Source organism: Erithacus rubecula (assembly GCF_903797595.1).
Source record: "Erithacus rubecula genome assembly, chromosome: 5".
NCBI classification, from domain to species: Eukaryota; Metazoa; Chordata; class Aves; order Passeriformes; family Muscicapidae; genus Erithacus; species Erithacus rubecula.
The window spans coordinates 47,192,538-47,207,008 of record NC_136687.1 but is presented as its reverse complement, the minus strand read 5'-3'; the positions used below and the strand labels follow the sequence as shown (position 1 = coordinate 47,207,008).

The window sequence follows — 14,471 nt, the reverse complement described above, 5'->3', positions numbered from 1 at the left end:
TTCACTGAGTCATTACTGCAGGCATGCATCTTTCTTCTCCCATAGGGAGATTGATACTTTCCTCTTCTTTGGGCTGTATGCTGAAGTCAGACTGTATTCCTCAGGTGGTCATAGACATTAGATTAGCACTGGCAGTCTGAGATGCTTTTCTATATGAGGCAGTGTTATTGGAAAGCTGAGAGACCATCATACTTCTGCAGGGGACTGATAGGAAATGCATTTGGTGCTCTGAAGGAAATAATAATGATTTTTGGAAATCTAGTGCTGGCTTTTGCTGGTATTGAAGTCAGCAGGAGCTTTGCTACTGACTTCTGTAAAAGTGAGATTAGGTCCTTTGTCATTTCATTTTCATGTTTCAACATGGGCGAGGATATATGCTGGGAGAAAACTGGTTTTAATTCTGACTTCTGGTGGAGAGTTTCTGTGGTTAACGTGGAGTGTGACTTTGCATCCTGATGTGTGAATTCTGCATTTTACATTCCCTGACTTCAGAAAATCACCATGAGTTACAGGTAATGGTGGAGTGGCAGCAGCATTGGCATGGACCAGTGAAGTTTCAAGGGGGCAATTTTTTTTTTTTTAAATTATCTGCTAATCTGAGTTCTAAAGCTTTGTTACAAGCTAGGCTTTTGTCCAGATGTTATTAAAGTGACAAGGTGAGGATTTTTTGCTAGGAGAAGTGCAGGAAATTGAAGCTGATAGTTTTTTTAGACTCTGGAATGTAATGTCTTTGTGTATGTGATTTCTATTACTGAAGGTGATGGTATTTCTCTGGCTTTGGTCACTGGGTAACTGGTTAAAAATTGCACTGGATAGCATGATTAGTGCTTCTAATCTAGGGTTCTGTACCTCTAATTTATAATAATTTTCATTGATGTTGATAAATCGTTTCTTACGTGCTACTACTATCAGAGCATGGTGGGTTTTGATACTTAAGAGGAGACAGCTGAATTTTCTGGCAATGAGGGTGTGGCAGTTGTGCATCTTTCAAGTAAAAGTTGAGTCTAACCACTGCCAATTGAGGTGCTTTGTGCTGGTGCTCAAAACTGTCCATTTCCTACAAGTCTCTTAGATCACAACTGCAGATTTTGGAGTTGAGACACTTTCTGGGATAGGAAGAAGGCAGAGTGGTTCTTGCTAGCATGTTGCAGATGTGATACAGAGTTCAAATGGGCCTGTTTTGGATCCACATGGGGCCAGCTCAGCTTCTACTATGTGTTTTTGTCAGCTGATGCAGAGAAATGTGACTGCTTGATGGGATGGCCTCTTCCATCAGGAAGTTCTGACTCATGCATGATTGTGTGTTGCAGCACTATTCTCATCAACTGAACCTGTGGTTCATGTTGAAGACACCCAGTTTGTTCCTCAGAGCAGTATAGATCCTGATGATTGTTGTGTTGCAGTTGTGCAAAACCAGGCTATGGGAGTTTAGGATGTTTGGTGCAGCAGCAGTGTGGTGAAATTAGCTTCAAATACCCTCCTCTGCTCTGGCTGGATGAAGGCTTGTGAAACCTTACCAGGCTTGTTTTCTCTTTGCTACGCATGTAAATTTCCCCTTTTTAAGGGAATGGGTTAGGGGAGGGGAGGTTTTGTTCATTGTGGAAATTCTTGGGATTTTGTTTCAGTGAAGACTCAAATAACGGTTAATGGAGCAATGATTTCTTGTCATTATGGAAGGGAGGTTCACTTTTTACTCTGCGGATCTGGAACTTCTGCAGTATTTCTGATTGTAGTGTTTATGAGATACTGCATTCAATTTACAATGATTATATATAAAGGTTTTATTCTTACATGAAGCTAAGCAAGTGCAAGAACTTAAAGATGAATAAAAATGTCAGTCCTTGTTTTGCTTTTCCCCAGCTGTGTGTCATAGTACTCCCATAGTAGAGAGAATGGATTCTTTCATTTCCCCCCCTATTATGGTAAGCCCTCTAGTCTGCAGCAATGGTGTAAAACAGAGTATAATGATTTAGCAGTATTTTACCAAAACTATCTAAAACGTGGAAATAGAGAACCAGTTCTGACACTTTCACTTTCAAATAGTTAGGAGGAGGATAGAAGCATAATCTTTTCTATTTATCAAATAATTGTAAATAAATATTCTAAAATCAAAATCCTTCAGAAGTGTGGTTGAAACAGTTTCCATTAGAAACTGCTATCGGGTTTTGTGGAACTTAGGGATATACAGAAGAGGTTTAAGTGTTTCTCCAGCATTACTCACATATGTAAGTTCAACCTAATTCTTTACAGGAGGAGTGTACCATGTTAGACTCCATGAATATGGAATTCTACTCAAAAATCCATTTTTGTATTACAGTCCTGTCATGAAATTCATGCTATCGACTTTGACTTTTAGAAAATTCGACTTTTCAGGCCATGTTGTTTTTCAACAACATCCAATCAAGTTGTCTTATATTATGGTGTTTTGACTGTGTGATGTGTAATAATTGACATGTTGGAAGATAGCAGTATACTCAGAATAGTGTGTTTAAATTGTATCCACTGAGTTAATAATGTAATTGCATTCTTAATTGGAAATAATACTCAAAAGTGCAATGGGGAAGTAAGCCTATAAAATTCACTTTCTAATAGAGAGAAATCCATCTCTGTCCTTGAGCATTCTTGAAATGCCTTTAGGTCAGTCATTTTATCTGGAAATAATTTCTACAAGTTCAAATACTCTTTCATTGTAAATTTGATGTCTATGATCAGTATCCATTGTTGCAGACAATTTTGTCCCATTTTCTTTTTTCCAGACCTGTAGAACTTCCTGTAAACAAACTTCTCCTAGTAACAAACATGCTCACTTGAAAATTGATTTTTTTTCTTCTTTGTTTTCCTTTTTATGTTGGATACAGCTTTTATTTGCAGTTAGTTGTTTAGTCACCATGTCCTTTTTCTCCTCTGTGAAAAGCACAAGATAAACAAAGCAAAAATTTGCATCAGCATTCAAAATACTCTATTTAGGGGAAGTAAACAGGAGTACCTATGAAGTGCCTCAGAGATATTTCTCCTACTTTGTATTAACTTCGCAATGTCTTGACTTCCTGTCCTGTTTTACATATAAATAAGTTTTCCATAGAAAATATAGTGTGAATTTAGATACTACAACAGATTCTATTAGTCTTTTTCTTGCAAAATATTTTTAGAACCATTCTAAACAGTATCTTGCCTCACCTGCATTTGAAACCTGTTTCCATCTATGCTTTGTTGATGAAAACAGCTTCTTTAGCTGTCAGTGTTAATAAGTGTTCAAAGCATTAATATTAAACGTTTTTTTTCATTCCTTTGTCAAAATATGGAAAAAAATATGGCTTCCAGATAAAAAAATGCGAGAGCATCTGAAAATGTGCCCTTAAGAATGTATGTCCTGGTTTGAAGGACAGGTGTCTGCCAATAAAGGCAGAAGCTTCTCTTTGAAATGGAGAATGTAAACTCCCTTCCTCCAAATTATTATTATAATTTTGAAATTAAGGGGCTCTCAGGCAAAGATAGGGGAATTGGTAATAACAATTCTTTTCTAGGAAAATTAAAATAGAAATACAGTATTACAGAGGACAGTCCCAACCCTGATAGAGTCAGAATACAACCCCGTCAGGGTGTTGGTAGCAGTCCCATTAAATGGTGGCTACAGTCCCCTTGCAGTGGCAGGTGTGGTTCAGCTGAAGCAGTGCTCCTGTAGAAGGTGCAGTTTTCCTCTGAAGGTCCAGAAATGATGTGGAAAGGTCCAGTGTTCCTCTGGAATCCAGTGGAAAGATGGATAACTTGCTGTTCAAAATCTCAGGTTTTTTAAATCTAAATAGGAAAGACTTGGCTCCTCCCCCTGGCTGGAGCATCTCCCAGTGGGATGATGCAATTTTATCAGTCACACAGTGGGACTTAATGGCCCAGCAGCAGATGATATTCTCCTGGAGGGAGGATGGGTTGTGGAAAAGATAAAGATGATTGCCCTACCTAGTCTTAAAGATGGCCCATTAGCAGATAATATGTGCCATGGAGATAAGGATCACTGTCCCACCTGGTCTCAACAGATGGTGATGGAATACACATTTCTGGCCACATCAGCACAATGTAAAACTTTGGGGCTATAACACTTCACTTATAGCTGTCTGGAATGAGATTGAGAGCTCTTTGATGCTTGAAGTTAATATGCATGAAGTAAAAGGTTTAGAATTTAGAAAGACATTGCAATTGAGCAAGGATTGTTTAAGTGAGTGATCGGGAAATTCTGTTGTCATATGTTATAAATTATTTTCAGGCTTTAGTCTGAAGAAAGGGATCACAATTATCTGTTTCAGACTCCAAGTTTATTGATCTTCTACTGAAGGAGAAGGCAACTTTCTGCCTTTTCCTTTACTGTCTGAACAAGTCAGTAGGGCTTATTTTCTGAAGAACAGGTACTGGGGCATAAACCCTTTGTATTTGTCTGGGTAGATCTCACTAGGGAAGAGACTTGAATTTACTTCCTTCCAGGCTAAGACTCAAAACCATATTCCTCTCATCTGAATAAAGGAACTGGATCTGTCTGAGGGAACTTGGGTACACTACAAAATTCTGCTATCCTTTTCCTAGCTTAATATTCAAAGTTTGTCTTATCATCTTTGATAATGTAAAACCAATACCTTGGGCTACAGATCTGAGTGATTTCTTCAGATTTCAGTACCATCAGTGAAAAGATGTAAACAATGAATCCTAATACTTCACAGACAACAGTGGTTTTTCAGGATAGAGTCATAAATGTAAGGAGAAAACATGGGGAGCCCAAAGTCCAGGCATTAAACTAATTTACAGTAGTGCTTATACTTCTCTGTAAGGAATTTAGTTCAACCACCATCTCTTAGTCCTACAGTAGTTCGCTTCCTGAAGTGATCATGATTTCATTCAGAGGGCCAAAATGCATTGTAGAGTGACTTGGTAATCTCAGAGTGACAGTTATGGCTCAAAATCTGGTCTGAAAGGAATCTGCATTGTTTTTTTTTCATTTATGATATTTTACAGAAGGATATGCTAAGCTCATGCATTAAAAAAACCTCTAACTTTTTGCACATATATAAATGTGTGACGCAATAAGAATAATGCTTAGAGTTTGAGATGAAAACCAAATGTCTTACTTCCAAGATGGTGTATTTACAGATGAAAATAAATTACAAGAAAGCTTTCAGAAATCTTAATATGCCTGCTACTTGTGTTGCATTTCCACTCTTCTTGACAATTCATGGTAATGTGCTTTAGTTTGAGAATATTATTAATAAATACTGCTGTGTGTTGTGAGGTACTGCTCTACTTGCTGTTTTGAGATGAGCCTCAAAACATTTGTGAATAGGTTTAGACACTTCATTATTTGTATTCAAAAGAATATCATGGCTGTGGAGTTCTGAGTTAACAGGTTTAATTATGCACCATATGACTCTGAATTAGCTTACCCAGCACCTGAAGACAGTGTATTAATATTCTTCTTTCTGTGGAGATTAAAATAGCATCCAGTTGGTTTTCATTACCAGATTTGTGAATGCTCTACCTCTTTTTAGGAGGCACTCTTTCAGACTGATATCTTAGAGACTCAAAACTTCTTTTGATATGTAATCCAGAATTTGAAGTTTATTTGACTAAGGTATAGTGTTGGACCCATGGATCGGACCACAGTAGTGGAGAGGAGGGGGAATGGAGGAAGCAAATTCAGGGTAACACAGTTGAATGCAAGAGGGAAGAGACCGATCAGTGGGCTGATTTAGCAGGAGATCCCCACATAATAGGGCTGAAGATCAGGCAGTGGACTTGCCCTGAGCAATGCTCATTGATATCAAAGAGGCTGTTTGCAACGCCCTCCTCCTGACCCAGCCAGTGGCGACCCCAGAGGGAGATTTTGTACAGGAAAGACAAAGGCCATTAGAACCCTATGCAACATTCATTGACTGCATGTCACAGGCACTGGAGAGACAATGTGAGCATGATAGGATTCGCTCACTGTTGCTTCTTACTCTTGCCTTTATGAATGATGATAAGGAATGCGTAAAGGTTATCCAAAGCCTACCTGATCCTAACCCTGACTTGCCACCAATGCTAGAGGTTTGTAGTAAAATTGGCACTCCTCAACATATAGCTACTCTTCAAGCAAATACTTGGGGAGTAATATTGGGGAAGCTCTCAAAGATAGGGATGATAAACTTGCAAAAGCTTTTGATAATCTTAGTTCAGCACTTCTGCAGAATAATAAGGCATCAAAAGATGGCACTTCTAAAGGATTATGCTACTGATGTGGAAACAGGACATATGATAAAGAATTTCCCATAGCCCGTAGGGGGCAAAAAACCACCTAACCATTGCCCAAGGTGCAGAAGGGGAAGACACTATGCTAACCAGTGTCATTCTAAATATGATATAGACAGGAACCTCTTCCTGGGAAACTGCCAGAAAAGTACGCCCCACCACGTGACGAAACAAGTTAGTGGCCTTCCAGCAGCCAAGGCGTTTCCAGGGGGCTGGATATGTGGGTTATCCAGCCCAATACTTATTTCCCAGCTTGCCAGCCACCTACCAAATGACCCCACCCTTCTACCCCCAGGGGCACAATGCAAACTGGCAACTTCCAAATTAATTTATTTCTGCAGACTTGTCATGCTGTGGTATCCACAGGGGTGACAGGAACATCACAAAGGAGACAAGATTTTCTGATTATAGGTAAAGAATGAAGCCACATTTTGGTACTTGTAGTTTTCCCATCTACTATTTCAGCAAACTGCAATGAAGAATTGACAGTTTTAGTACAAGCATGGTGCCCTCCACTTGTTCCAGCAAAAACTCCAGAAGCCACAGTTACTGCTTTGCCATCTAATATAGTAAAACACCTCACAGAATGTCAACAGATACCACATGAGAGCTCAAATACAGTACTAGAAGTCTTTGGAATAGAGTGTATAGGCTGCAATTGACCAAAATTGGCCTGCAATATTAAAACAATTATAATTGCAGGTCTCCTGGATAACAGTACTGATGTCATAGTAATTTATTATTTTTTTTGGCTAAAAGACTGGACTTTAGTCACACTATTAGTCCCTATCACAGGTATTGGGGGAGCTACTGTATGCCAGTGAAGTGAACACATGATCATAGTTAAAGGACCTGAAGGGAAAGCAGCAACTTTTCCTCCCTTTGTGGTACAGAGACCCATTACAGCATGGGGAAGAGATCTGCTGTCTCAAGAGGGGCCTGTAAGGGTCAGTTCGAAGTTTCCCTGATCTGCCTCATGACTGTCCAAGATCAGAGACTGAGACCCTGGGACTCCACGCTCACTCTGGACAGGAGTTTCTGGCCTGGCTGAGGTGGATGCTTGCCAAGGGACTGTTTGTAGGTGTGCTTGCTGCTTGTTATGATATGCTGCTCTCAAGCAGGGTACTGACTGTAGTGCTCTGTTCCTGCACCTGTTTCTTGGAGCAACAATCTCCGCACAATAGTCCATTAATCTCCCCACCTTTTGACCAGAGGCCACTCACTTTGGTAAAGGACTATAAAAAGGTGGCTTTTGGAAGAGACTTTTGAGATCTCCCCACAGATGAAAGACAACGTCTGTTGGCTGCACCATGAGGACATTATCCTATCTCTTGGTAGCTGTTCCCCATTCTTCTCTTTTTCTCTCTCTCTTTGTTTTGTTTCCTTTATATCTCTCCCCTCTGTTGCAAACTGAGTTGTTGGCACTCAATATATTGTTGCTGAATTAAGTTTTAGTCTCCTGCTGTTTGTCTTTTGCACCCTGGGGTCACACGAACCATCACGACTTCTGCTCAGGTTGAGCGGATTGTGACAGGAGCAAGACTGGAAGTGGATTTTTGAAGGGGGCCATGATGGCATTCTCACCCTAAAGCTGTCCTGGAAAACTAACAACCCTATTTGAGTAAGTCAATGGCCCCTGGAGAAAAAGAAACTGAGTGTCCTCAAAGAACAATTGCAGAAAGGCCACATCAAAGAGACCAACAATCCCTGGAATTCACCAGTGTTTGTCATCCACAAGAAACCTCAGATTCTTGCAGACTGCTTCATGATCTCAGAAAAATCAATAAAGTGATAGAGGACATGGGACCTTTACTGGAACTGCTCTGCTTTTCTTTCAGTGATTCTGAGAGACTGGCCTCCTGTCATCATAGACTTAAAAGACTGTTTTTTCAATATTCCACTTAATCCAGAAGATGCTCCACAATTTGCCTTTTCAATTCCAAGCATCAACAGGCAAGAACCTCTGCAAAGACACCACTGGGTAGTTTTGCCTCAGGGCATGAAGAATTCACCTACTATCTGCCAATGGTTTGTGGCCCTGTCTCTAGCTTGACAGAAGCATCCACAAGCAATGATTTTACCTTACATGGATGATTTACTCATTGCAGCATTGGCTCAAAAGGAGCTGGAAGAGGTTCATGAAAGTGTTGTCACAGCAGTCCAAAATGCTGGACTTGAAATCACCACTTCCAAAATACAAGAAACCTCACTATGGAAGTACTTAGGGTAGAGAATGACAGAACAATCAATCAGGCCTCAAAAGATACAGCTTCAAACTAAAGTTAACACCTTGCAAGACATGCAGCAACTTTTAGGGGATATCAAGTGGATCAGAGCCACTTTAGGAATTACCAGTGGTGAACTTGCTCTGGTTTTTGACCTGCTCAGAGGGGACTATGACATCACCTCTCCAAGATCTCTAACACCTGAAGCTCAAAAAGCTCTTGAAAAAATCACTGAAGCCCTTCAACAAAGGCAAGCTCATCAATGTGTACCATCATTGCCCTCTTTTCTTGCAATATTGGGAGAATATGCAGCTGTATGGCCTCATATTCCAGTGGGAGATTTCTAAAAGAGATCCTTTGCTGATAATAGAATGGACTTTTTTGTCTTAAGGATCCCCAAAGACAATATTCACCACCATGGAAATGATTATAATCAAATCAGAATCAGAGCAAGAGAAAGACTGTTGCAGGTCAAGACTTTACTATGATTTATCTGCCTTTAAGGAAAGAGTATTTTGATTTGGCTCTGCAAAAATCAGAAGATTTACCAATTGCATTGTTAAATTATTCAGATGCCAGTTCTATTTATTTCCTGAGTCATAAGCTGTTGCAGCAAAACTAAGTTTCAGGGAAAAGTTCATTTTAAGTGAAGTGCCTTTAGAAGCTGTCACAGTTTTTACTGATGGTTCAGGGACAACACACAAAGCAGTAATCACGTGGCAAGACCAAACAACTAAAGAATAGGAATCAGATATCCAGACAGTAGTATCAGGTTGTGGAATTGGCAGCTGTAGTTAGAGCATTTCAGCTTTTCTCAGAACATTTTAATTTGGTCACAGACTTTGCATATGTAGCTAACGTAGACAAAAGAGTAGAGGGATCAATTCTAAAAGATGTTAGTAATAACAACTTATGCCATTATCTTACATGTCTTTGTACTATTTTGGAAAACAGAACTAATCCATATTTTGTTTCTCGTATCGGGGCTCATTCTTCACTTCCAGAATTTTTGGCAGAGGGAAATGTGAGAGCTGATGCATTGACAGTAGCTGTTGCTAATGCTCTGCCCAACATTTTTGAGCAACAAAACTGAGTCATGCTTTCTTTCACCAAAATGCACCGGCACTAATGCAAATGTTTCACCTCTCTAAAGATGAGGCAAAGGCAATCATAGGTGCCTGTCCTGACTGCCAATTAGTTCAACCTCCTGTCTTGACAGAAGCAGTCAGTCCCTGAGGATTACAAAGCCTCGAATCATTTTCCCATCTTTTGGGAAACTTAAAAACATCTGTGTGTCAGTGGACACTTCTTAGGTGCAGTCTATGCCTCCCTACATACAAGGGAGACAGCCAGTCATGTATGCCAGCATTTTTTGCAAGCATTTGCTTCATTAGGGGTGCCTTAAGAGGTAAAGGGAGGTAATGGCCCTGCATACACAGCCAAAAGATTCACTGTTTTTGTTTTTTTGTTTGTTTGTTTTTTGTTTTGTTTTTGTTTTTTTTTTTTTTTTTAATGGATTGGGTGTTCAACATACTTTTGGTATTCCCTACTCTCTCACAGGCCAAGCAATTGTTGAAGGAATGCATCACTCTTTAAAATGTATTTTAGATCAACAGAAGGGAGGATTGGCACAGGCAACACCACAGATGGGGTTGAGTAAAACGTAATTTTTTTGAACGGTTCTACAGAACCTGATCCATCAACCTTTAGGCATTTTTTAATAACACACAGGAAAAATTAAAAGAAAATCCTCCAGTTTTAATTAAAAAATCTAGAAACAGGGAAAAGTGAAGGCCCATTTCCTTTAGTAACATGGGGGAAGGATTTTGCTTGTATCTCCCCGCATACAGGACCCAGGTGCATTCCAGCAAATAATGTGAAACCCTGTCGAGCACAAGGAAGCACTGACCACTCCCTCAGTAAAGAAGCAGGCATGCAGATATGAACTGCACAGGTATTTCAAATTGCACCTGACATCTTGTATTTTACCTGTAGAAAATTGTGAACTTTTGGTTTTTAAATGTGGCAATCAGTAGTATTGTAGAATTTTTTTTTAAAGTATAGTTTCAGGGAAATATGAGGTTCAATTATATGTTATGCTTTGTGGTTTATTTTTTAGTAGTACAGATTTACCAATTAGCCAACTTAAAGTGTTTAAGTAACTTTAGCTAATGTATTGAGTTTAAATACCACATGTCCGTCCAACACAACCACAGGAAAACTCTTTTTCACTTGTTTGGTTAGTTTGCCAAATTTAATTAAACAGGGAAAACTCCTTATTGTGCTATATATAAAAATCAGATCTTTTGGTGTAATCATACTTCTTTCTTCAGTCTGCATTTAATAATATCACTTTTCAATTACCATGGGGTATGCTTTTCATTTGTGGAAATAGAGTTCAGCCTGCTATCCTTGTAGTTATTTTGCTGATGCAAATCTGTGTGTGCTTTGCTATGGTAGCCACTTGTTACCGAATGAAGCAGGTGAAGCTCTGCTTTGATAATCAGGTGAAAGCAGCAGGGCTGGACAAGACTTTCCTGAAATAGTCAAGGGCAAGACTGGGTTGACCTCTGTGTTTGCCACCAAGAAGATTTTTAGCTCTGCTGCTGGATGCAGCCCAGTAGGTGTTGAGTGGTGGGAACACATGCCATGGCTTGATGAGAAGGATAGCCTTCTCTGCTACCAGGGGGCCTCCAGGAGGAGAAAATAGGCCAAGTAGAGTCACAGAATGGTGGAGCTTGGATGGTTTGTTTGATGGATGGAATTTAACAGTACGGGTGAAAATGCTTTTGAAAATAGGTTTATATGTTTTAGTCATCATAGCAGTTGTGCCAATCATGGTGCCTTGTTTGTTCCAATGCATTTGACAAATTATTAATAAAGCTATTAAGGGAATCTTTATGGTTCAAAGAGGAGGAGTGTGGAAAACAGAGGCCTGTCTGAATTCTTCAGAGAGAGATCAGAGTGCAGGGACTGAATTAAAACCTTTGGATTTATTAAAGTATATTAGCCACTCATACATGAAATAGAGGTGTAGGCTTAAGTAAGTAAGAATATGTTTTAAGTGCCTTAAAAAGTAAAAGCCTTAGAATTTAGTGTGGAAAAACAAGCTGCAGTGAGAGCTCAAAAACATGGTTCTAGACATTAGTGTAAAAAAACAGGTTTCAAAAACAAATCTGTGAGAGCTCAAAAATAGTTTCAGACATAATAGAAATATAGTAAGAATATGGCTTACATTTGCCAGATAGAAATGATAGGGTATATGCACAAATTATACATAAATGTTCATATTAAAAAACTCTAATTCTAATAGATTAAGAAGAAATGCTTCAGATTTGTGTTTTTAGCTCGTTGGGTAATTTCAAAATAAGAATCTGCATATTGGAGAGAGACCTTCTCTCCTCTCTCCTCACTGCCATCATCATTGCCCAGAAGAAGACAGGAGCTGTGGCTGCAGCTTTGGCCCTCCTGGGGTCTTGCACCAGGAGCTGCTTCTGCTTCTGATTGGGACTTCATTTCTATTTGGGACTCTATGCCAAAGCTTTTAGCATGGACTTTTAACACTTGGGACTCTTTGCCTTTTGAGACTGATGTGCCTTTACAATAAACAACTTTGTAGCAACTAATAACCACTCAGCTCTTTTGAAGATTTAGCGCCAGAACAATCCCAACAGTATAGAATCAAGATACAGTAATGGCAAAACTTGCCATGTATCTTATTTTTTGGAAACAGTGTAGTTTCTGAAATTCTTGATCTCTTCCAGAAGTTCTATTTCTTTCCCAAGCCTCACCTGCTCCTCTTTTCAGCTGTAGTCCTAGGCATTTCTTGAAAGCTGCCTCTGACCTAGGCACGTCTTCCATCTGCAGCTGATACGCTGTTCATTTCCTCTAAGCATGTGCTATAAATTCATATCCCAGCAACTATCTTCCATTCCATCTCCTCTTCCTGACTGTAGAACTTGCCCTTGAGTGAGTCCGAGAGCTCATACATTAGGGTCTGTTCACCTGGGGTGTGTGGGGAGAGGAATGGAAGATCAATAATTAATTTCCTGCTAGGGGAACTCGGTTACTGTGTTATGGAGTTTGTCTTCTCTCATCTCTTCCTGCAGTAAGGTCACAAATTACCTTTTGCCCTGATTTGAGAAAAAATCAGAGTGCTTGCCTATTTTCATTCTAGTTTAATTATACAGAAGTTACTGCCTGAATTATGGGGAAGAGCAGAGCACTCTTTAGCAAAAAACCACAAAATGTGCCACTCTTTGAAGATACTGTATTTAAATAAACTTCATTTGTAACTAAAACTAATCTTTATATTTTATTTTGGGCAAAGATAATGAGAGGAAGAGAAATAGTCATAATTTCTAAATGGATACAATTGTAATTAGAAGGCTATTTTTAACAGGCTTGAATCAGAACAGCTCTATTGAGATTCATAAAACTGCATCCCTTTGCTAGATGAAAAACTCTCTTGTGGTATCTGTGATATTCTTAATAGTGTCTTGCTATCTTTTTCCCTTCCAACTTTCTCAACCTATTTTAATTCCAAAGTGAAGGATCAAGAGTGTTTTGAGATGAGCAGATAAGATTAAAGTGGCAAGGTGATGGATGTTTCTACTAATCAACAAGTTGATTAAGTCTCAGGAAAGGCAAACAGATTTGTCTAATAATTGTCCAGAAGACATTAAAATGCTATGCCTGAAAGTCAGCAGATAAAGGCAATAGTTATTTATCTGTAGAGGTGGCATTCCTGAAAGAGGTTGGGGTTGCAGTGACAATAGCTGTGTTCCTAAAATGAATTTCCTGAATCAGAGCTTTCTGCATAAACAACAATTATGAGAACAGAAGCTGAGACTTTTCTGGTAGGTTTCCCAAGATCTAGCCCAGAGGGGTCAAGGCAAAATCGTGGTGTTTACAAAAATTGAAAAAGTGGTTTGTCTCTTACTGAATGTTTGCAGTCTTCCAGTTTCAGTTGGCTAGATCCCTTCTGGTTTGAGATTCAATGGAAGGGCAATGAACATGAACACAAAATTTATAAAAACATATCTCTAGATAGGTGTAATGTATTTTCAGGAGCATAAGTTTTCGTCTAGTAATGCATTTGTTTCTGTAAACAGCCTTTAGAGTGAAGTAATAGGGTTTAGAGGCAGTCATTGCTTGATGAAGGAATATAATTTATTTGTTGTCAGAAACATTAAAGGGTCTGCCATGCCTAGTTTATATTATTCAAACATTGAAATCTGTTAAATCAGTAGATACACAAGAGTAAAAGATAAAAAAGAAACATTCATTTTTTTATGGTTATTTCATGTGTTGCATCTGAACACATATGATATCTCATGCTCAAACAGTCCTTCAATCTCTCTTTAAATGCTACAAGTACTTTTTCTCCATTTTTTTAAAATATATTTATGTAAACATGAGTTAAGCTCCCTTCTGCCTCAATTAAATGTGTTTAACAAGTAATCAATCTGAATTAACAGCAGGAGACTTTATGCCATTCATGTATTTATTAACAGATGTGTTCAGATAATTCTGTGCATATATCTGGCAATGAAGGGAATCTCTTATGATTCACCAGTTTCCCAAGAGAAGACCTGGGGCACACATCATCCTAATTAAGCCCTGTTGCTTTAGGCTTCTGACACTTAAGATGAAGTTAAATAATAGCTCATTAGTTTCTGTGTATCAAATACTTGTCCTACTGGAGCTTTTACATCTCATCTATGAAGAAGGGCCATTGAAGGGAAAATCTAGAAAGACATTTCTGCTAATACCTTTAGGGAATGAGTGGAAAATATTTTAACAAATGCACAGTAAATAAATTATTTTATTCCCAAAACCCAAACCCCACAAGTGAAGAATTAAATCTTCATTTAATATACACAGGTGTAAATATAACAGGGAATGTGTGGGAATGTTTACTTGTTATGGATTTTATGTTTATTTTGATTTTTAGTCTAGATTTTTAGTAATTTAGAA

The 14,471-nt window shown here is 38.8% G+C and overlaps 1 long non-coding RNA gene across 1 annotated transcript; it reads left to right on the top strand.

Annotated features, from left to right (window-relative positions):
• Positions 1-369: 369 nt before the first annotated feature.
• Positions 370-1,857, top strand: LOC306802723. The gene is made up of 2 exons (XR_013774441.1): positions 370-512; positions 1,311-1,857. It is a non-coding gene; the product is annotated as an uncharacterized lncRNA (long non-coding RNA).
• Positions 1,858-14,471: the final 12,614 nt, after the last annotated feature.